Source organism: Zingiber officinale, chromosome 3A (genome assembly GCF_018446385.1).
Source record: "Zingiber officinale cultivar Zhangliang chromosome 3A, Zo_v1.1, whole genome shotgun sequence".
NCBI classification, from domain to species: domain Eukaryota; kingdom Viridiplantae; phylum Streptophyta; class Magnoliopsida; order Zingiberales; family Zingiberaceae; genus Zingiber; species Zingiber officinale.
In genome coordinates, this window is record NC_055990.1 from 37364927 (window position 1) to 37387226 (window position 22300).

Below are 22300 nucleotides of genomic sequence, written 5' to 3' on the forward strand. Positions count from 1 at the left end.
CACCAAAATGTTTCTTGGTCTTGATACATTTGGTGGAACACGGATGCATCGCATAAAGTCTTGTGAGCCTCATCTAAATCATCTCCGTAGCTCCTGGAATACAGAGTCTGTCACCAAAATACAACACCCCGCTATCAGACACTCTGAATTCTCTACTTTCTGATTCTGCTAGCCCTTGCTTGATTTTCTGAATTTCAGGGTCCTGCTCCTGAGTTGACTGAATATCACCAAGCAAGGTAAACTCTAAGGTCATAGTAGAGAGCTGTCCAACGATGAGTTCGAGACCGAAATCTACGATCTCCTTCTGTAGGGGCGGTGACATGACTGTAAGAGATAATAAGGTAGCACTGGATTTTCTGCTAAGTGCGTCGGCTACCTTATTGGCTTTCCCTGGATGGTAGAGGATGTCTATATCGTAGTCTTTGACCAGCTCTAACCATCTGCGCTGTCGCATATTCAGATCCTTCTGAGTGAAGAAGTACTTCAGACTCTGATGATCTGTATACACTCTGCACTGAGCTCCATATAAGTAATGTCTCCAAATTTTGAGAGCGAACACTACTGCTGCAAGCTCAAGGTCATGAGTAGGATAATTCTTCTCATAATCCTTGAGTTGTCTGGAGGCATAGGCGATCACCTTGCCGTTTTGCATCAGTACTGCTCCTAGTCCCAACTTAGAGGCATCACTATAGATGTCAAAGCTGCTGGTGTTGTCTGGTAGAGCCAAAATGGGAGCACTGGTCAATCTCCTTTTTAGCTCGCTGAAGCTGTTCTCACAGTCCTCTGTCCACTGAAATTTCCTGTTCTTCCTGGTAAGAGCTGTCAGTGGGGAGGCTATTCTGGAGAAGTCCTCTACAAACTTTCTGTAATATCCTGCTAATCCTGATCTCGCTGGCGTTCTTAGGTCTCTTCCAGTTACTTACTGCTTCTATCTTGCTGGGATCTACCATAATACCATCCTTTGAGATGATGTGACCCAGGAAGGACACCTGATCTAACCAAAATTCACATTTCGTGAACTTGGCGTATAGCTGGTTCTGCTGAAGGGTCTGCAATACTAGTTTCAGGTGCTCTGAATGTTCTTCCTGAGTTCCTGAATAGATAAGAATGTCATCGATAAACACAATAACAAACTTATCTAAATACTCCCTGAATACTCTGTTCATGAGATCCATGAATGTAGCTGGAGCATTGGTCACGCCAAAGGGCATGACTACGAACTCGTAGTGTCCGTATCTGGTTCTGAATGCTGTCTTGGGTATATCCCCTTCTTTAACCTTCACCTGATGATAACCTGATCTGAGATCTATCTTAGAGAACACTACTGCTCCCTTCAGTTGGTCGAACAGGTCATCGATTCTGGGAAGGGGATACCTGTTCTTGATTGTGACTTGGTTCAGTGATCTGTAGTCTATGCACAGTCGCATGCTTCCATCCTTCTTCTTCACGAACAATACAGGCGCTCCCCATGGTGAGTGACTCGGGCGTATGAAACCCTTGTCAAGTAGCTCCTGTAGTTGCTCCTGAAGCTCCTTCAGTTCTGCTGGAGCCATGCGATAAGGCGCTTTGGAGATAGGATTTGTACCGGGAATGAGCTCTATCTCAAAGTTAATCTCCCTGTCTGGTGCTAAGCCTGGTAGCTCTTCAGGGAAGACTGCTGGGTAGTCACATATGACTCGAACCTCTGCTAGCTGTTGGTTCTTGTCCTGGCTGGCGTTGACCACGTGTGCTAGAAATCCTGTACATCCTGAATCCAGTAGCTTCTGTGCTTTCATAGCTGAGAGGAACTTCTTGGCCTTTCTCTTTGGTTCTCCGCTGTATTCAAATTGCACTGCCGCCTCAGGTTGGAAGATGACTTTCTGCTTACGGCACTCTATGGTAGCACCGTATTTGATCAGAAAGTCCATTCCAAAGATAACGTCATAGTCGGTCATTTCTAGCACTATCAGATCACAAAAGAGCTCTCTGTCTGCTATAATGGCCGCCTCTGAGCGGTCGTGGATGTCATGATCTCTCAGCGGTAGTGCCGACCAGAGTACCTCTGAGGGTATTTCTAATTTTTCGGAGAACACCCTGGCTATATATGAATGGGTTGCCCCAGTATCAAATAGAACAGTAGCACTATACTGAAAAATGCTAATCTGACCTGTGACAACTGTCGAGGCATTGGCTACGTCCTCTCTGGTGAGTGAGTAGATCCTCGCATTCGCCATAGCTGGAGGGGCTTCTAATCTGCCCTGACTGATAAGTGGACCTTCTAAAGCGGCCTGCATCTGATATAACTGAGCTAGCTGGCCTGCATACTGAATCTGCTGTGGCTGAGGAAGACCGGTCTTGTTCGGGCACTGCTTGGCCATGTGCCCTTATTGTCCACATTCAAAGCATCCTCATGTGCCCTTGCGACAAACCCCTGGGTGGAATTTCCCACAAGTAGCACACTTTGGATAACTGGGTCGCTTGCTAGATGGTCCTCCTTTTGAGTCACTCCCTGCTTTGCGCTTGTTGTTGGAGTTCCCTTTCCAGTTGGAGCTGTGGCCTTGCTGTTTTTGAGTGTGAGAGTTTCCTTGGCCTTTGGACTCTGAGGAGACTTGCTTCTGCTGCTTTATACTGTTCTGGTAATGCTCTGTGGTCAAGGCACTGCTCACTAGTTCCTCTGTGGTTTGTGGCCTATGTATGCCACCAGCCACGTTCACTGCTATCTCTGGCCTCAGCATCTTGAGCATCAACCGGATTCATTCCTTCTCTGTGCTGACTAGCTCTGGGCATAGACGAGCCAACCTGTTGAATTTCTTCACGGCTTCCTCAACTGATAGGTTGCCCTGACGAAACTCAGTGAACTCGTCGTAGTGGTGGTTTGTAACCCGCATATGAAAGAATTCCTCGAAGAACTCCTTCTCGAAGTCAGCCCATGTCATCTGGTTCACTGGGCGCTTCGTTCTGATTCTTTCCCACCACATGCGTGCGTCTCCTGTCAGGCAGAAGGAGGCACACTTCACCTTCTCGTGTTCTGGCCAGTCCAGAAGCTCCATCGTGCTCTCCAGTGTTTTGAACCAGGCTTGTGCATCCCATGGTTCACTAGTGCCTGAGAAGTTCTCGGGCCTGCCCCTGGATCAGATAGGCTTCCTTCCTTGGCTCAGCTGCTGGGACTGTTGGTGCTGGTCTTGGCTGGGCTGGTGGAACCTCTAAGACTTCTGGAGTCGTCAGATTCGGTTCCGGGGTGACTGTGGGGGTACTCTGCTGATTAGCCTTTAAGGTGGCTATTTCCTGTTGCTGTTCAGCTAGCTGCTGCTGTAACTGAGCCACTAATGCTGTAAGGTCTGGAGGAGGCACTGAACTGCCTACCTCTTGCTGGGGCTCAGTAGCTAGTGCCCTTCTAGCTGGGCGTCCTCGTGCCATTCTAAAGACATAGAGAACATAACATATCTAAAGTAATTACAGTTATATAACTACTGATATCATGTTAAAAGACTAGCACAGACTAACAGGCAACAGACATATAAACATGAACTGTAACTAGAAAGCAAGAAACAATAAAGAGAGTAGAGGTATCCTTACTTGGAAGCTGCAGGTACAATGCTGATGTGTGTGTAGGAAGTATGGAACACTGCTCTGATACCACTCTGTAACGACCCACCTTCTGGGTACGGGCTGTAAGGCCGGTCGCTACAATAATGCTAAGCTATACTGTGCAGAAAGCTGGGCTAATTAAAATTTTGCTAACTATTATCCTTAAAAAAACTAATCTGAATGTTCTAGGTGTACCTAGGAGTTGTACACATGCTAGGGGAGGGAAACTGAACATCCCAACTGAGCTAGGGACTAGAAACTAACCTTCCCAACTACCTACAAACCTGCCGATCGATCCACAGATCGATCGAAGCTGGGGAGCATTCTGTTCCCAACTGGATCGGTCGGCAGACCGATCCAGGTGTGGCTGGATCGGTCGGCAGACCGATCCAGGTATGTCTGGATCGGTCGGCTGACCGATCCAGGAACCTGGAATTCTCCCGGGATACTACTGTATCGCGCTGGATCGGTCGGCTGACCGATCCAGGAGGATACAGTAGCGTACTGCATCCGTCTGGATCGGTCGGCTGACCGATCCAGTGGCACTACTCAGGCCTTGATCGGTCTGGAGACCGATCAGAGTTCTGATTTCGCCCGAAAACTCTGATTTCAGCACTTTGGCGTGCCAAAACATCACACAACAATTCTAAAATCCATAAAATATATTCTAATGGCATAAAACTAGCATTCTACTGAATATAAACCACGGTCTACTAGTTCATAGTATTTAACAATTAAAAGTGCGTAAAAATAGAAATGTTAAAAGTTCCATTGTTTAAGCTTGCTAATCCCCTAAGGATCTTTTATTCCAGTTCCTGCCACACACACCATCTTCGCATTGCCCTCCAGCTTCCTCTGCTAGTTCATCTTTCCTTTACCTTTATCAGCAGTATAAGGAAAAATAGTATCTGTAAGCTAAAAAGCTTAGTAAGAAACCATCTACCTCACAGAAACATGCAACGATGCAAATATGATTTAAAATCATGCTGTTTAAAACATATGCTGAATATACCGAGTAAACTAAGCATGGCATGGCATATAAGCACACAATCATGGCATATATCATACAATACACAGCAATCAAAACTAGCCATGGCATACTATCAACTAAAGCATGTGAACATGAACTGAACATAGAGCTATCATACCCAAATCATAGAAAAACTGGGCTGAACATATAATGAGCTAAGCTGAAGCTAACTGATACTGAATTCAACTCAACTAACATAACTAATTTTGAGTTTTGAAAACTAATTCATAATAAGTGAAAATACATAATCATGCTGTTTGGGCCCGGTAACTGTACTTGCTATGCGTGCATCCCTAACTAGACCCGGGTTTGCAAGTCCCGAATTTAGTAGGGTTAACTAGGTTATCTAAACCTAGAACTAGGTTATCTAAACCTAGGGACCGACTATGGGAGCCCAGCCTAGTGGATATCTAATCTAGTACAGTGCCACTGAAAATAAAATACTGAATATAGCTACTAATTGCTTATTTTGCTGTTTCTAGGTTATCTGAACCTAGAGCTAGGTTATCTAAACCTAGAGGCGACTGTGGGAGCCCACCCATTGGATATCTGATCCATATAAGCTGTAATAAACTGAGAATACTGAATAGATACTTCTAATGTATCTAACTAAGCTGTTGAAGATGCATATGGTGCATTTTTACTAAACTAGCTATTTTATCGAACACTTAGTGTGCCCTAACTCTCCTCTCTATTAGGGAGACCACCTCTAGGCACCCGACAACGTCTAACCTCCTATCTGAAGAGAGAAAACGTGTCTGGCCCATCTAAAGGTGTTCAACTAAATCCCTAATCTGCGAAGAGAATTAAATACACCCTAGATATCGATAAAAATCTGCATACATCCTAACTAAAGCATAAAAACTCAATCGGAAGCTATTATACTGCAGGTGAGGGGTTTCTTACCTCCTATTCGTAATTTCTTACGATTCTATTCGCTAGAATTCCGGTGGAGATGAGCTTCTCGACGATCCGCTCACGTCTTCGCGTGCTCTACTCGCGAAGGGAACGCCCTCTTGCTAAAATCGCCGCCGAAGAATATCCTTGGGGCCCTAGGGAAGGAACCCTAGGGTTTCCTTGGTGTGGCGCCGAAAGAAGGAGGAAGGGGAGAAGAGTTGGCGTGAGGGCTTCGGTGGAGAGGGATTTTGCCGAACCACAATCTAAATAAACCAAACCCTCTTTAAGTTTCCTATTTATATTAAGTGGTTTAATGAACCCAACTCTAATATAAATATATTTGGTTCTCCTTTCTTTCAGCACGGCCCTGCTGGGTTCAACCGGTTACTAACATTATCCCTAAACCATAGGTCTCGGGTTCGATTCCCGCCTAAGCTATTTTGCGGTTCTATTTATTTTTGCTACTTCCGATACTCGGAAAATTCCGGAAAAATATCTAAAAATTCTAGAGAAAATCATAGAATAATTCTAAAATAGTTTTAAGAATTTTCGGGCGTTACAGAATATCCCCAAGAGGAGCTCATAAGGATTGTCATGTTAAACCCTGCAGGTGGACTTAGTCCGACATGACAATGAAGTTGAGTGGTACTACTCTTGGAGCTAGATATTAATTAAGTGAGTTGTCAGTAACTTACTTAATTAGTGGACATTTGTTATCTTAAACACAGGGAGACTAACACACTCATAATAAGAAGTAGCCCAAAATGTAATTTGGGATTGGTGCGGTAGTTCAATAATAGTTCTCTAGTGGAATGAATTATTATTGATAAAATTAAGTTGTGTGTTCGGGACGAACACGGGATGCTTAATTTTATTGGGAGACCAAAACCAATTCCTCCTCTCGGTCCCTATCGTAGCCTCTTATTTATAGAGTACTATACTCACCTATACCCACCTTCTATACCCACCTAAAGGGGGCCGGCCAAGCTAGCTTGGGAACCAAGCTAGGGCCGGCCTAGGTATAAGATTGGGTGGCCGGCCCTAGCTTGAACCCAAGATAGTGGGGGCCGGCCAAATTAAATTAAAAAAAAATTTTAATTTTAATTTTTATTATGTGGAAGATATAATTTATTAAAGAGAATTAAAATTAAAATATCTCTATTGTAAAAGATCTACAATAGATTAAAGAAAGAGATTAGATCTCTTTCCTTATTTGTAGATTGGTGAGATATTTTATTTTCTCTTTAAAAATTATTCACATGTTGTAAAATTAAAATTATGGAAATTTCTTTTTATCAACCATGAAGAGATTTTTGAAGAGAAATTTTAATTTTAAAATTTCCGGAAACAAATTAGGAAGTTTTAATTGTTGATTGAAACTTGTCCAATTTGTTCTTCATGATATGGCCGGCCACTTGAATTGGGGAAATTTTATTTTATTTTTCTCAATTAAATCATGTCAAGGAAATTAAGGAAATTTTATTGTAATTAAATTTCCTAATTTGCCTAGGCCAAGGAATATAAAAGAAGGGGTGAGGGTGCCTTCATGAGATACAACCTCTATTATTTCTCTCCCTCTTTTGTTCCTTGGTGTGGCCGGTCATCCTTTCCCTCTCTTCCTCTTGTGGTGGCCGAACCCCTCTCTTTCCTTGGAGCTCTTGTGATGGCCGGATACTACTTAGAGAAGAAGAAGAAGAAGGAGAGGAAGCGAGCATCTCTTGGAGCTTGGTTAGTGTTTTGATTTTCTTCCTTGGTGAAGCTTCTTTCTTTGTGGACGAACCTAGCTAGGAGGAGAAGAAGGTGGTTGGTGGTTTCTCATCTCGGAAGATTGTTGCCCACACAACGTCCGAGGTTAGAAGAGGAATACAGTAGAAGATCAAGAGGTCTTTCTAGAAGGTATAACTGTTAGGATGTATACTAAAAGCCTAGCTTTTGGTATAAACATTTATCTAGAAATAAGAATCACATTGGTTAAATGTCTACATTTATGATAAATGTAGTTGTTCAATTAATTTATATTGTAGATAACATGGTATGTGGTGTCACACACAGAAGATCATGTTATTGGTTCCTTATAAATTATAAACAGTAGCTCACGACCAAGATGGAAAGGAACATACCATTGGAAGGTCGTAGTGTAATTAGGTATTAGTTTATCTTAACTATATAATTACACTAGTACACTTAAAGTGTATTGAGTAGGACCATTTGAGGTCGTTTCTTTTATACTGACTTTATAAAGAAACAAAGACCTCGGTTATTATGGAAGTGTGTGCTCTTAATCCTGATATAATAACAAGCATATATATTTGATATTTATTTCTTTAATTTATCAATGGGTGAGATTTAGTTCGATGAATCAATAAGCCCGGTAAGTTGGGAAATGATATCACTTATAGTGTGTGTTGTTGATTATAGAAGGAAACTGTGTCCTAGAGATACTAGGTTGATAATGTCCTCAAGAGGAGCTCATAAGGATTGTCATGTTAAACCCTGCAAGTGGACTTAGTCCGACATGATAATAAGGTTAAGTGGTACTACTCTTGGACTAAGATATTAATTAAATGAGTTGTCAGTAACTCACTTAATTAGTGGACATTCGACATCTTAAACACAGGGAGACTAACACACTCATAATAAGAAGGAGCCCAAAAATGTAATTTGGGATTGGTGCGGTAGTTCAATAATAGTTCTTTAGTGGAATGAATTATTATTGATGGAATTAAGTTGTGTGTTCAGGGCGAACACGGGAAACTTAATTTCATCGGGAGACCAAAACCAATTCCTCCTCTCGGTCCCTATCGTAGCCTCTTGTATATAGAGAATTTTATCCATCCAAGCCTATCTTCTAGTTCATGTTGTTGGTGTTGCTTCCCATTGTTGAAATCAACGTGAATAGAATGGCAACTCATGGGAAGCTTATGAACGTTTTGCTTGCCAATTAAATCAATGTGAGAAGCTTTAGCAATTCACGTTCAATTAAATCAACGTGAGAAGCTTTAGCAATTCACATTTTTGCTTGCCAATTAAATCAACGTGAGAAGCTTTAGCAATTCACGTTTTTGCTTGCCAATTAAGTCAATGTGAGAAGTTTTGCCAATGCTGATGTGTCAACGTGATCACATGGAATTAAAAGGGAAAGAGTTTTAATTAAAATCTTTCTTTTTGAGAAGACATGTTTTAAAAGGATGATTTAAATTTTGGTAAAAATTTTCTTTTTTAGTAAATCATCCACATATTTAAAAGAGAGATTTTAATTTATAAAAATTCCTTTTTATAATCCACCATGAAGGGAAAATTTATTGGAGAAATTTTTATAAATTTCCGGAGACAAATTAGGAAGTTTTAATTCTTGTGTTAATTAAAACTTTCCTTGTTTTGGAGATTAGTGGCCGGCCATTATTTTAATGAGAAGAAAATTGTTTTTTAATTAAAATAAATTTTCCTTTTCATGGCAAAAGAATTAAGGAAGTTTTTATTAAAATTTCCTTATTTGCCAAGACCAAGGATTATAAAAGAGGGGGTAGAGGTGCCTTCATGGAGTACAACTCTATTATTTTTCTCCCTCTTTTCTTCCTTGGTGTGGCCGGCCCTTTCTTTCCTCTCCTCTCCTTTGTGTGGCCGAAATCTTCTCATGGTGGAGATAGCTTTGGTGGTCGGATCTAAGAAGGAGAAGAAGGAGAGAAAAGAAGCCTCGTTTCTAGCATCCCTTGGAGCATGGTGGTGGTGGCCGAACCTCTTCATCCTAGAAGATGTTTTGATGGCCGAAACTTGCAAGGAAGAAGAAGGTGATTGGTGGTTTCTCATCTCGGAAGATCGTTGCCCACACAACGTCCGAGGTTAGAAGAGGAATACGGTAGAAGATCAAGAGGTCTTTCTAGAAGGTATAACTAGTAGTTTTTCCTTTTCCGTATCATACTAGTTATTTATGGAAATAATAACAAATACAAGAGGCTTATGATTCTAGTATTTCGAATATGTTTTTCGAAGTTGTGTTCTTTTATTTTATTTTTCCTTGTGATTTGATTGTTCTTTTCGGTTAACCTAAAGTTATTTTAGGAAATTAAATATTAGATTTCTATAAAAGGTTTTGTCTAGTCGGTGGTGGTTGCTCCCATATCCAAGAAGGCCATGTGCCTCGCCACGTCAGTACTGGGAACCAATTATGGAAATTAATATTTAATGAAATTAATAACTTAAAGTGATTTGGGTCGAACGTGTTAAGTTCCGCAGGAGATCCAAGTCAAAACCTAAAAGAACAAATAGATTAAGTTTTGGATCAAACGTGTTAAGTTCCGCAGGCGATCCAAAATTTAATTTAAAAGAACACATGGTAGCTAGGAAAAGGTTCAGACCTTTGTACAAAATTTTTGTATAGTGGAACCTCTAGGCTTTCCGAGTAGCAACCAACAATAACTAGTAATTTTTCTTTTCCGCATCATGCTAATTATTTATGGAAATAATACCAAATACAAGAGGCTTACGTTCTAGTGTTTCGAATATGTTTTTCGATGTTGTATTCTTTTGTTTTATTTATCCTTGTGATTTGATTGTTCTTTTCGGTTAACCTAAAGTTATTTTAGGAAATTAAATATTAGCTTTCTATAAAAGGTTTTGTCTAGTCGGTGGTGGTTGCTCCCATATCCAAGAAGGCCATGTGCCTCACCACGTCAGTACTGGGAACCAATTATGGAAATTGATATTTAATGGAATTAATAACTTAAGGTGATTTGGGTCGAACGTGTTAAGTTCCGCAGGAGACCCAAGTCGAAACCTAAAAGAACGAATAGATTAAGTTTTGGATCAAACGTGTTAAGTTCCGCAGGCGATCCAAAATTTAATTTAAAAGAACACATGGTAGCTAGGAAAAGGTTCAGACCTTTGTACAAAATTTTTGTACAGTGGAACTTCTAGGTTTTCCGAGTAGCAACCAACACATACAACGCCTCAAACGGTGCCATCTGGATAGCCGAATGAAAGCTGTTGTTATAGGCGAACTCTACCAATGGCAAGTGGTCCTCCCAACTGCCTCCGAAATAATCCATAACACACGACCTCAGCAGGTCCTCTAAAGTCTGAATGGTCCGCTCTGATTGTCAATCTGTCTGCGGATGGAAAGCTGTACTAAATCGGAGCTGCGTGCCCAAGGCCTGCTGCAGACTCTGCCAGAAACGAGACGTAAACCGGGGGTCTCTATCCGAAATGATTGTCAAAGGAACACCATGTAATCTGATGATCTCCCGGAAATATAGATCTACCAATCGATCCAGGGGATCAATCCTCCGGATCGCTAAGAAGTGTGCAGATTTGGTTAATCGATCAACGATTACCCAAATCGCGTCATGGCCTCGTCGTGTCCTCGGCAATCCCATCACAAAGTCCACAGTAACATGTTCCCATTTCCACTCAGGAATAGGAATCCGCTGAAGTAATCCAGCAGGTCTCTGGTGCTCAGCCTTCACCTGCTGACAGACAAGACATCTAGCTACAAATTCCGCGATGTCTTTCTTCATACCGTTCCACCAGTAGGAACGCCTCAAATCTCGATACATGCGGGTCCCACCTGGATGGATCGTAAATCGAGAGCGATGAGCCTCCTGAAGTAGCTCCTGTAAGACCGGATGAGACTGAGGTACGCACAATCTGCCTCGGAAGTATATAATACCCTCCTCGTCTCATGTAAACTCGGTTTGCTGCCCGGAAGCTATCTGACTGCTAATGAACTGCAAATGCTGATCACCAGCCTGGGCCTCTCGGATCCTCGTCCTGATCGACGACTGAGCAACCATGGTAACAAGAATACCCTGTTCTGTATGTCCCTGCTCCTCAAGGTCTAACTCGGAGAAACCCTGAACTAAGTCTGTAACTGAAACTCGGTGGCAAGCCAAAGTCCCTCTGGACTTCCTGCTGAGTGCATCTGCAACCACATTAGCTTTCCCCGGGTGGTAGCTAATGGTACAATCGTAGTCCTTCAGGAACTCCATCCATCTCCTCTGTCGGAGATTAAGCTCCTTCTGAGTGAAAATATATTTGAGACTCTTATGATCAGTGAGAATCTCAAATGTAATACCGTATAAATGATGCCGCCAGACCTTCAGAGCAAAGATGATGGCATCTAACTCCAGATCATGAACTGGGTAGTTTTTCTCATGCTCCTTCAACTGTTGAGAAGCATAGGAGACTACCCTGCCGTGCTGCATCAGAACAGCGCCCAAACCCTGAAGAGACGCGTCGGTGTAGAGCACAAATCCATCCTCTCCAGAAGGTAAAACCAAAACTGGAGCCGACACTAATCTTCCCTTCAGCTCCTGAAAGCTGGTCTTGCAATCTTCGGACCACGTGAACTTCACGCCTTTCCTAGTAAGACGTGTCAGCGGCATAGCAATACGCGAGAAACCCTCGACAAAACGTCGATAATATCCGGCTAGTCCCAGAAAACTACGGATCTCCTGTACTGACTTCGGCTGCTCCCAGCTGGTGACAACCTCGATCTTCTGAGGGTCTACTGAAATACCTCTGCTAGAGACCACATGTCCCAGAAAATCGACTGAGGATAGCCAGAATGCACACTTGCTGAACTTCGCGTACAGCTGATGTCGTCTAAGTGTCTCCAAGACTATGCGAAGATGTTGTGCATGCTCCTCCTCGGAACGCGAGTAGACCAATATGTCATCAATGAAAATGATAACAAACTGATCAAGATACTCCAGAAAGATGCGGTTCATCAAATCCATAAACACCGCTAGAGCATTGGTAAGCCCAAATGGCATCACCAAAAACTCATAATGACCGTATCTGGTACGGAAAGCTGTCTTCTGAATATCTGAGTCTCTGACTCTCAGCTGATGATATCCGGATCGCAGATCAATCTTAGAATACACTGATGTACCTCTGAGCTGATCAAACAAATCCTCGATCCGTGGTAATGGATATTTATTTCTGACGGTTACTGCATTCAGCTGTCTGTAGTCAATACATAACCTCATGGTGCCGTCCTTTTTCTTGACAAATAACACCGGAGAACCCCATAGAGAAACACTAGGGCGAATAAATCCCCTATCCAAAAGCTCCTGGAGTTGAACCTTCAGCTCGTTCAACTCTTTTGGTGCCATACGATAAGGAGCTTTCGATGCCGGTGCGGTCCCCGGAATCAGCTCAATAGCGAACTCGACTTACCTTCTGGAAGGCAAACCTGGTAGCTCCTTAGGGAATATATCTGGGTACTCTCGGACTACTGGAACGTCGAAGAGCTGCGCACTACTACTGTCCTCAGTACTAATCAAAGATAACAGAAAACCCTGACAGCCATGTGACAGCAGCTTCTGAGCCTGAATCGCCGAAATGATCGATATGTCATCATCTCTGATGCCAGTGAAATCCCACGAGGGTTGGTTCGGAGGCCGGAAAGTGACCACCCTCGTCTGGCAATCAACTGTGGCATGATATACTGACAAACAGTCCATGCCAAGTATAATATCAAAATCAACTATTTTCAATACTAACAGATCCACCGTAAGTATTAGGTTGCCAAAATCTAACGGGCAACCTCTGACCTCTTGGGTGACGTCCAATGTATCACCGGAGAGTAGAGAGACGGTCAGTCGCTGCGATCTGAAAGTGGGTAATTTACCAATCTCCCGCATAAAAGTACGAGATATAAAAGAATGTGAGCTACCAGTATCTATCAGTATATCTGCAGATAAGGCATAAATAGAAATCATACCACGGAAAATGGATCCATCGGCTCGCTGTGCATCCTCTCTAGTCATCGCATGAATACGCCCAGTCTCTGGCGGAGCAAGAGGTGGTAACGCTGCCTGCGACGGCTGCGTCTGGGTAGGAGCTTGCCACTGAGGCGATGCTGGATACTGTGCTAGAGAAGTCTGAGAGGGCGGCGACTGATACTGTACCGATGGCTGGGACTGCGTCTGGTACTGAGCCTGTGGCTGGAGCTGCAGCTGATACTACCCCTGCGTCAGATAGTGAGGTCCCGGAACTGAGCTCTGGGGCACTATGGGAGTACTGGAGTACTCCTGTTCGAACATGCCAAATGCAGCTGCTGCAGGGGGAGCACTCCGCTGCTGACCATGCGAAGGTTGGGCTCTTCGCCCTCCTCGATAAGTTCCGAACTGACTGGACTGTCCTCCATGACCAGACCCTCCGGAAGTCATATGCTGAGTCTTCTGCGGACAATCTCAGCTCTGGTGCCCAGGCAGTTTGCAATGAAAGCAAACTGACTGCCCCAGAGAGCAGGCTGAGGTGATATGATCTCTGGACCCACATCTGAAACAGCGAATGTCCCTGGCGGGTTGTTTCCGGTTCTGCTGTGGAGACCGGAAACGTCCTGAAGAAGACTGCCCTGATTTCTAAAGCTTACGTGATACCCCAGATGTACCCTGATCTGACCGACTACGCCTGCTCTGCTGTGGTGTAGCCTGAGGCTGCTGGATCTGCCCAGATGTCTGACCTGGCTGTTTCTTTTTTCTGTCTGGAAACGCTCTCTGCTGTGCTGACTCAATCAATAGGGCTCTGTCTAAAGTCTCCAGATAGGATTTGGTACCAAGACCAGCAAGTCTTACTTGCAAATGTCCATCCAGCCCCTGAATGAACTGCTGCATACGCGAACTGTCCTCAGCAACAAGCTCTGGACAAAATCTGGCCAATCTGTCAAACTCTGCATTATACTCAGTCACTGTCCGATTGTTCTATCGCAGACTCAGGAAATCCTGTCGGCGAGCCATCTGATAAGCTCGTGGAAAGAAACGGCTCTCAAAAGCCTCTCTGAATCTGGCCCAAGTGATGTTCTACTCGCCGATGATGGAACGCTGAGTAATCCACCAGGTGTCGATCGCGTCCCGTAAATGAAAAGCAGCCAGCTCTGCTTTCTCCCACTCGGAGCAATCCATATAAAAAAAGGTCCGCTCCATAGTCTCAATCCAAGACAGGGCCACGCTCGGATCATGGTCTACTCGGAAGAGTGTAAATCGACTCTTCATCGCCTCTACCAACGCTGGAATCCTGGCTCGTGACGCGACAATGTCAGTGAGGTGTGTCAGAACGGCTGTCGGAACTGGCGGAACCACTAGAGCTGGTGCTACAGGTGGTACCGCTGAATAAACCGGAGGAGGTACTCCCGGTGCTGCTGGGTAAACTGGAGCATATGCCGTCGGTGGCACTATAGGGTGAACATAGGTGGCCGCGACTGGAGGTACAGTAGGTAATGGTACCGGATGTGGAGCAGCCGGTATCCCTGATGCAGGTGCTGCTGGGTACACCGTATGTACTGGGGCACAGGTGCCGCGGGTGTCATGTACACGGTAGGTCCAGGTGGCGGTGGTGCCGAGTACGCTATAGGCTGGGCTGGAGCCGGTGTCGGGTATGCCAATGGTACCCCTGGTGGTACTGAAAATACGGTAGGGGTGGATACAGTCGGTGCAGCTAAGGTAGGTACTCCTAAGGGAGCAATAGGGGTCTGAGAGCCCGATGCACCCGCAGTATGCTAAGTTTGTCCCTGACTGATAGGCTCAACCTCAGTAGGCATCTCTGGCATATCCAGAGATCCCAAAGTCCTCGTACGTGGCCGTCCAGCACCACGTATCGCAGCAATACGTGTAGATCTCCTCATATCTGTTAAATTATATCACAGATATTACTACAAGTATCAACAATTACCAAAATAACATCATACCTAATTGCTGTCTGGAGATGTTCCGTCACTGTCCAGTCCCCAAATTGACCTCGGAATTTCATACGAGAAAATCACTGGAAATCCATATAAATCCGAAACGGAAGTCCAAAACATATACGTAATGAAAAACCCGTGCAACCAAACTAACTACCCAGTTTGACTCGTAAACTTGGGCTAGCACAAAATATCCAGAATACCAAAAGCAGGTATCACACCCTGCTCTGATACCAATAAATTCGTATCAGATAAATCTTAAAAATCTAACACACGGAAATCAAACAAGTATCGCCAAACTTTGGCGCTCTGATACCATATAAATTGGTATCAGGTTATCCCAAATATCCAAAATACGAAAACAAAGATCGTAAAACCTGGCTCTGATACCACTAAATTGTCACACCTCGGAGGAGTCCCTGTCCGAATAAATTTCGGCAGCATTTCCCTTGTACGGCGGACATTCTGAAACTTTACTACATCATCATATACCTCAGCCACATGCGGTTGGAATAACAACAATAATAAATAGACAACAACATAGACAACCACGCAGTTTATATAAATTTCAGCCTCTGGCTGACACAACCACGCAGTTTAATAATAATCAAACTGAACAGTAGTACGATGACTCGAAAACAACCCAACTCAACTACATCCATAAAGCTTAAAACATATTCCTACTTCACTACACTCGTAAAGCTCAAATCCGACGATAAAACCAACTTACCTCTTCTGTCATCTAGGCAGGCATGTAGTAAAAGCAAATCCAAAACCAAATCCATCGACATCACAAAATCCATACAATGTCCATACCATCAAACAGAACAAGTTTAGCATAATCTAAATAAGAAAACCAAAAGACCAACAATATCCTCGTGGTCTGCAGGGGACTAGCAACTAGAACTCTCTCCTGACAGCATCAACCTGAAATAGCAATGGAGGAGGGTGTGAGTCCAACACTCAACAAGTACAACTGATATGCAAAATAAGGAATATAACAACTAGCACTAATCATGCGTACAGTCTCCTGACACAAGAAAGATAAAATGCAACTGAAGAATACAGGAGAAAACTGTACTAACCAGGACCAAGGTATAATGATAGTCAGAGAAAAAGCATAATCCTGTATGCATGACAATCATATGCATCCATATAAATGCAGCAAAAAACGCAAACACAAGCAATAAATGCATCATGCATATGATGCCAATGACATGGTCACCCCTGAGTCGGCCATCTCACACACAATGGTGAGTCCGAGTGAGTAGGGTTGTGACAACGTGCACTCGACATCACTACGATTGACCGAGTGGACGGGATCTTTGTCGGAGTACACACATACTCCTATCCCAAATCATAAATGGGGGCGCAATGCTCTCATCTCCCGTACGATGGCGAAACTGACGGCTACCACGCTGCGTCACACTACCCATGAGCGGACCAACGGAGCCAAACAAAGTCCAACTGCCTGCTAGCTACCACGCTGCTACACTAAACCAACGGAGCCAAATAGAGCGGAACTGTCTGTCGGCTACCACGCTGAGTCACCAGACCAACGGAGCCAAACAGCAGAACTGCCACACACCTGTCTGATATACCACTAACCCATGAGTGGTGGTGTGTACAGATACATGTAACTGGCGATGTGCTCAATAATAATTGAGCAGACAATCGCACAGCATGCAATCATGCAAGATGATGCATGACACTAAACATGGCCATATCATGAACAGCATAACAATAACCATATAAATAAATACCAAGTGTGTACCACAGGACAATGTATCAAATGGAAGGTACACCGATCAGATAGGGAATCAAATAAACCCTAGGTCCTGAACATAATGTATAATATGGTTGTGTCACTACCTCTAAAGCCTGTATGATCAGGTAAATAATAGCATGTAGTGCATAATAAGTAAACAAGAAAACATGTAACAGATCATGTAGTGACCAATTGAAACAAATGGAAAACACAATCATTGCTATATGTTAAACACATTATTATGCATATCAAAAGACATAACTCAAAGTACCCGCCTCCAAAAGAAAAGATCCAAATCTAGTCCAAATCTTACGTCGAGATGCTCGTCTCGCGTTAAAACCCTGAGTCACGAATATATATACATTTTATTTAGCTACACTCCTATAAATAGCTAAATAAAATCCTTACGAATAATTTAGGGCAAAACCCTAAACCATAAACCTCAACCTACCTTAATTAAATCCAACGGTTAATTAGGGTTAGTTATCTAATCCCTAATCAACCCATTAGATTAATAATTCAAACCTAAATCAATTATACTCACAACAATGCATTTACCTCAATCCAAAATCACCCAAATTTGTATTCTTCGTCGTAAATTTATCGATGGAGCACCTACTGCCGGAACTGTGGTCGTAGCTAGAGTGAGCCACTGACCTACACATCAAACACCCAAAATTTATAGTCAATAGATCCACCTCTACGAATTAAACCCTAACATTACCTCCACAGTTTTAAACCAACAGCTTACCCTAAACCCAAGGCTCGGTAGAACTTAGGACAGCAACTCACACAAGTGTGAGGCTCGGCTAGGGAAGAAGAAAGGGTCGGTTCAGCACTGGGGCAAAGGGTGTAGCGGCAGTGGCAAGGAAGTGGCGTCTGGCTCGCTAGGGCACAACCACAGAGGACGGGTCGACGATGTCTCATCGAACCAGAGGAGGGGAGAGGAATCGGGAGGCGGCGTCGGCGCTAGGGCTCGGGTGCCGGCACAGAGAATCGGCCGGTGATGGCTCTCACAGCGTCGGCATCGGCCGTGGCGAACGGGAGACGCGAGAGGAAGGAGGAAGGAAGAACTACGGCGTCAATGTCAGGTGATCGGGATCCCCACGGCGAGGGCGACGAGCAAAGGAACGAGGCTTCTGTGGCGTCGGCGCTGTCGTGTGGAGAAGGCATCAAAGAAATTAGGGCAGAAAAGTTCTTTCCGGTTACGGATGCTCGGAAGAGGAGAAGAAGAAATAGGAGAGGGAACCGCCTCGGCGGTTAGGGCACAATCGGGCACGAGGGAAAGAAGGTCACGGCGAGGGGTTCGGCAGGGTCAGCGTCGCGGGGAAATAAGAGAAGAAATCGATGAAAACAAAGAAAATAAAAAAAAAAAAGAAAAACAATAAATAAATAAATTCAACTTTTCCTCGCTTAAATGGGCAGCCTAAACAGGCTTTCCCGACCCCGTTTTTATCCCCGTTACCTTGTCCATACGAGCTTCGAAAAATTCTCAAAAAATTTCCAAAAATTCCAGAAAATTCCCTTATTAATATTCGCCTATTTTCTATATTTTACAATTGAGGTTCGACTTCTCTACTTGTTTAGGCTCTGTAAGTCGAGACTCGTGAAGTTCTAATGTAGAAAATAAACTTTCTAAACTACTTACCTCAAAGTCCTTAGAGATATAGTAAGCATCTACTAAGCATGCCCACTCTGGAGTTCTAGGGAAGGCATTGAGCGCATACCGGATGGAATCTCGGTTCGTTACCGCTTCGCCGAGATTTGTCAGTTGTGTAATCAGCTCCTTGATTCTGGCTTGGAGTTGCGCTACCTTCTCGCCGGTGTTCATCCAGAGATTCATCAGCTGAGTCCAGAGGATGTCACACCTCGCTAGCTTCGCTTCTGAGATGCCTTCGTGGTGTTCCAGGAATTTATCCCAGAGGTCTTTGGCGGAGTTGTAGCTTCCGATCTGACTTACCTCCTGGGGTGGCAGAACACTGAGCAGGTGAAATTCCATCTTTCTGTTGGCCACGAAATCAGCCTACTCCTTCTTCGTCCAGTTGTATTCTTCTTTGTCTTTTGGCGCTGTATATCCATATTTCATTATTAAAAGGATATCGAATTCGGTCTTGAAAAATACCTCCATTTTTCACTTCCATGTAGCGAAGTCTCCGTCGAACTTCGGGGGATGAATGTTCACACCGGCCATCGTCTTGATCTTTGTGCTTCAGTCGACGGTTAGTCCTTCTGAGGCTGTCGGACTCTGATACCACTTATTGGTGCAGCGGGGCCGGCAAGAGGGGAGGGGTGAATTGCCTGCAAGTAAAAGATACCCTCCTCAAGACTTTTAACTCAAAAAATAATAGCAAAAATTAAAAAGATTAAAATAATAGAAAATAAATAGAGACAGGAAATTTAACTTGGTTACAACCAAGAAGATTGTTAAACCAAGGCGGTGGAAATTGCACTAAGAAAAAGTCTCCTTTCTCTAAGGCGGAGAAGCCTTTTACACACTAAAGCTCTTATAAGTTGCTAGGAATTTGATACTGAGTTGATTGCTTGAATGAATACTATATCCTAGCTCCAGGGGTCATTTTATAGCTCCTGAAAATCTTATCTCGAAGGTCCAAGGCGCCTCCAATGAGTGGATGGATAAAACTTTATCCATTGCGCAAATGGACATCTTTGACCTGTCTGAGGTGCCTCCATTAGGCAATGAGTGTGCCTTCAATGTGAAGTTGCCTCCATTGATCAATGAAGGCACCTCGGGCTTTACTTCCAGCTCACTTTCTCCTTTGTTTTGACTTCCGAAGCTCCATGCGTTTGGGTGATTCCGGGCAATTGAAATAGGGCTCATCCGAACCCAATTTTTGGCCTTCTCCTCGAGCAGTCTTCCATCCCAGCTTTATGTCCCTCGAACGTCGTGCATGTTCTTCTCGCCCACCGGTGTACTCTTCCGCAGCTCTTTCATCCTTCGGACGCACCGAGCCCGTCGGCTCCCTTCCCGTACTGTCCTTTTTCCTAGCTGCATCTTCTGCTCGACTTCTTGCGCTCCTAAGTTCCTGCACACTTAGACACAGGGATCAAATAACAAAGCAGGATCTAACTAACTTAGTTAATAACATCAAAATGCCCACGGGGTCCAACATAAGGTTGAGTGGTACTACTCTTGGAGCTAGATATTAATTAAGTGAGTTGTTAGTAACTCATTTAATTAATGGGCATTTAATATCTTAAACACAGGGAGACTAACACACTCATGATAAGAAGGAGCCCATATAGTAATATGGAATTGGTGCGGTAGTGCAATAATAACTCTTTAGTGGAATGAGATATTATTGATGAACTTGAGTTGGGTGTTCGGGGCGAACACGGGAAGCTCAAGCTTATCGGGAGACCAAAACTAATTCCTCCTCTCGGTCCCTATTGTAGCCTCTTATTTAAAAAGTCTTATATTCACCAAAAACCCAACTTCTTACCCACCTCTTGGTGGCCGGCCAAGCCTAGCTTGGAGCCCAAGCTAGGGCCAGCCAAACCAAACCAAGTTGTGAGCCAAGTTGTGGCCACCCTGCCCTAGCTTGGAGCCCAAGCAAGGGTGGTCGACCACATATATATTAAAAGGAGTTTTTTTTAAAATTTTTAATCTTTCCTTATGTGGAAGCCATGGTTTTAAAAGAGAGTTTTAAAATTTTAAATCTTTCCTTTTATAGCTTTCTACAAAGGATTAAGAGAAAGGTTTGATGTTTTTCCTTATTTGTAGTTAAAAGGAAGATTTTAATTTTTAATAAAACTTTCCTTTTTTGCAACCATCCACATGTTTTAAAAGAAAGATTTTAATTTATATAATTTTCCTTTTACAACCAACAAGGGATTTAAAAAAAAAAGAAATTTTTTAATTAAAATTTCTTACCGGAAACAAATAAGAAAATTTTAATTTCATGTTTAAAACTTTCCTTGTTTGGATTTAAAGGGGTGGTCGACCATGACAAGAAGAAAAGGAGGTTTTAATTTTTTTTTTTAATTTTAAAACTTTCCTTTTTAGTCATTGGCAAAGAATATAAGGAAGTTTTAATTATGTTTAAAACTTTCCTTATTTGCCAAGATCAAGGAATATAAAAGAGAGGGTAGAGGTGCCTCACCGAACAACACATCATCTATTATTCCTCCTCTCTTATTCCTTGTGGCCGACCCTTCCTCTTCCCCTATTCTTCTTCTTTGTGGCCGGAAGCATCACCTTCTTGGAGAGATCTTGGTGGCCGGATTTTGCTTAGAGAAGAAGAAGAGATAGGAGGCATTGTTTCCTAACATCCCTTAGAGATTGGTTGGTGACCGGAATTCATCATCCTTGAAGGTTGTTGGTGGCCAAAACTTGGAAGCAAGAAGAGAGGGCTTGGATGGATTTCATCTTGGTAGATTGTCGCCCACACGACGTCCAAGAGAAAGAGAGGAATACAATAGAAGATCAAGAGGTCTATAAGCTACATAAGGTATAACTAGTTATTAGTTTTCACATCATAACTAGTTCATCTTTTGTATAGATCTTGAAAAACCAAACACAAGAGGTTATCGATTTTAATTATCATTTTTGTTATCGATATTCATTTAAATTTCATGTTTCGATAATGTGTTTCTATTGAGGTCTCTGTAGTTAAACCTAGTTTACTGTGAGAAGGTTAAATATCCGATTTCTTTGAAAGACTTTGTCTAGGCAGAGGCGGATGATCCCATACCCAAGAAGGTCTAGTGCCTCACCACATTTGACCTGGAAGCCGATCCTTGAAATATATATTTGATTAACTTCTGTAATATAGTTTAACTTAGGAAGATCACATCGGTTGAACTTGAAGTAAGAATGTTAAGTTTCGTTCCCAATTCAAGTTTAACTTCTAAAGGGAAAATTTGGATTAATAATGTTAAGCATCGTTTGCAATCCAAATTTAACTTTAGTAGAGCACAAGGGTAGCTAGGATAGTTCTATGCTTGTACAAATTTTTGTACAGGGGAACTAGGACGATATTCCGAGTAGCAACCAACAATTGGTATCAGAGCTAGGTTATAATCTCTGTGTGTTTGGTTTTTAGTTTAATTATGCACATGTCATACATATTTTAGGCAGGACAATAGTAGGATGTGCAAATAGATTAACTCTGTGGTTGTAGGCTCCAACTATTATGACCTATTGTGATTATGTGTGATTAGACCCTCGGACATGTCGAGGGCATTTTATGTGTGTGCATTATTGTACTTATTAAATACAGCAAGAGCTATATTAGTTTTAGGATTTTATATTTTTGTTCGATCTAGACTTTATGTACATTCCTTTGAGGAATATAGGATCAATATATGTAAAATTCTATATTGTCACGGATCCTAT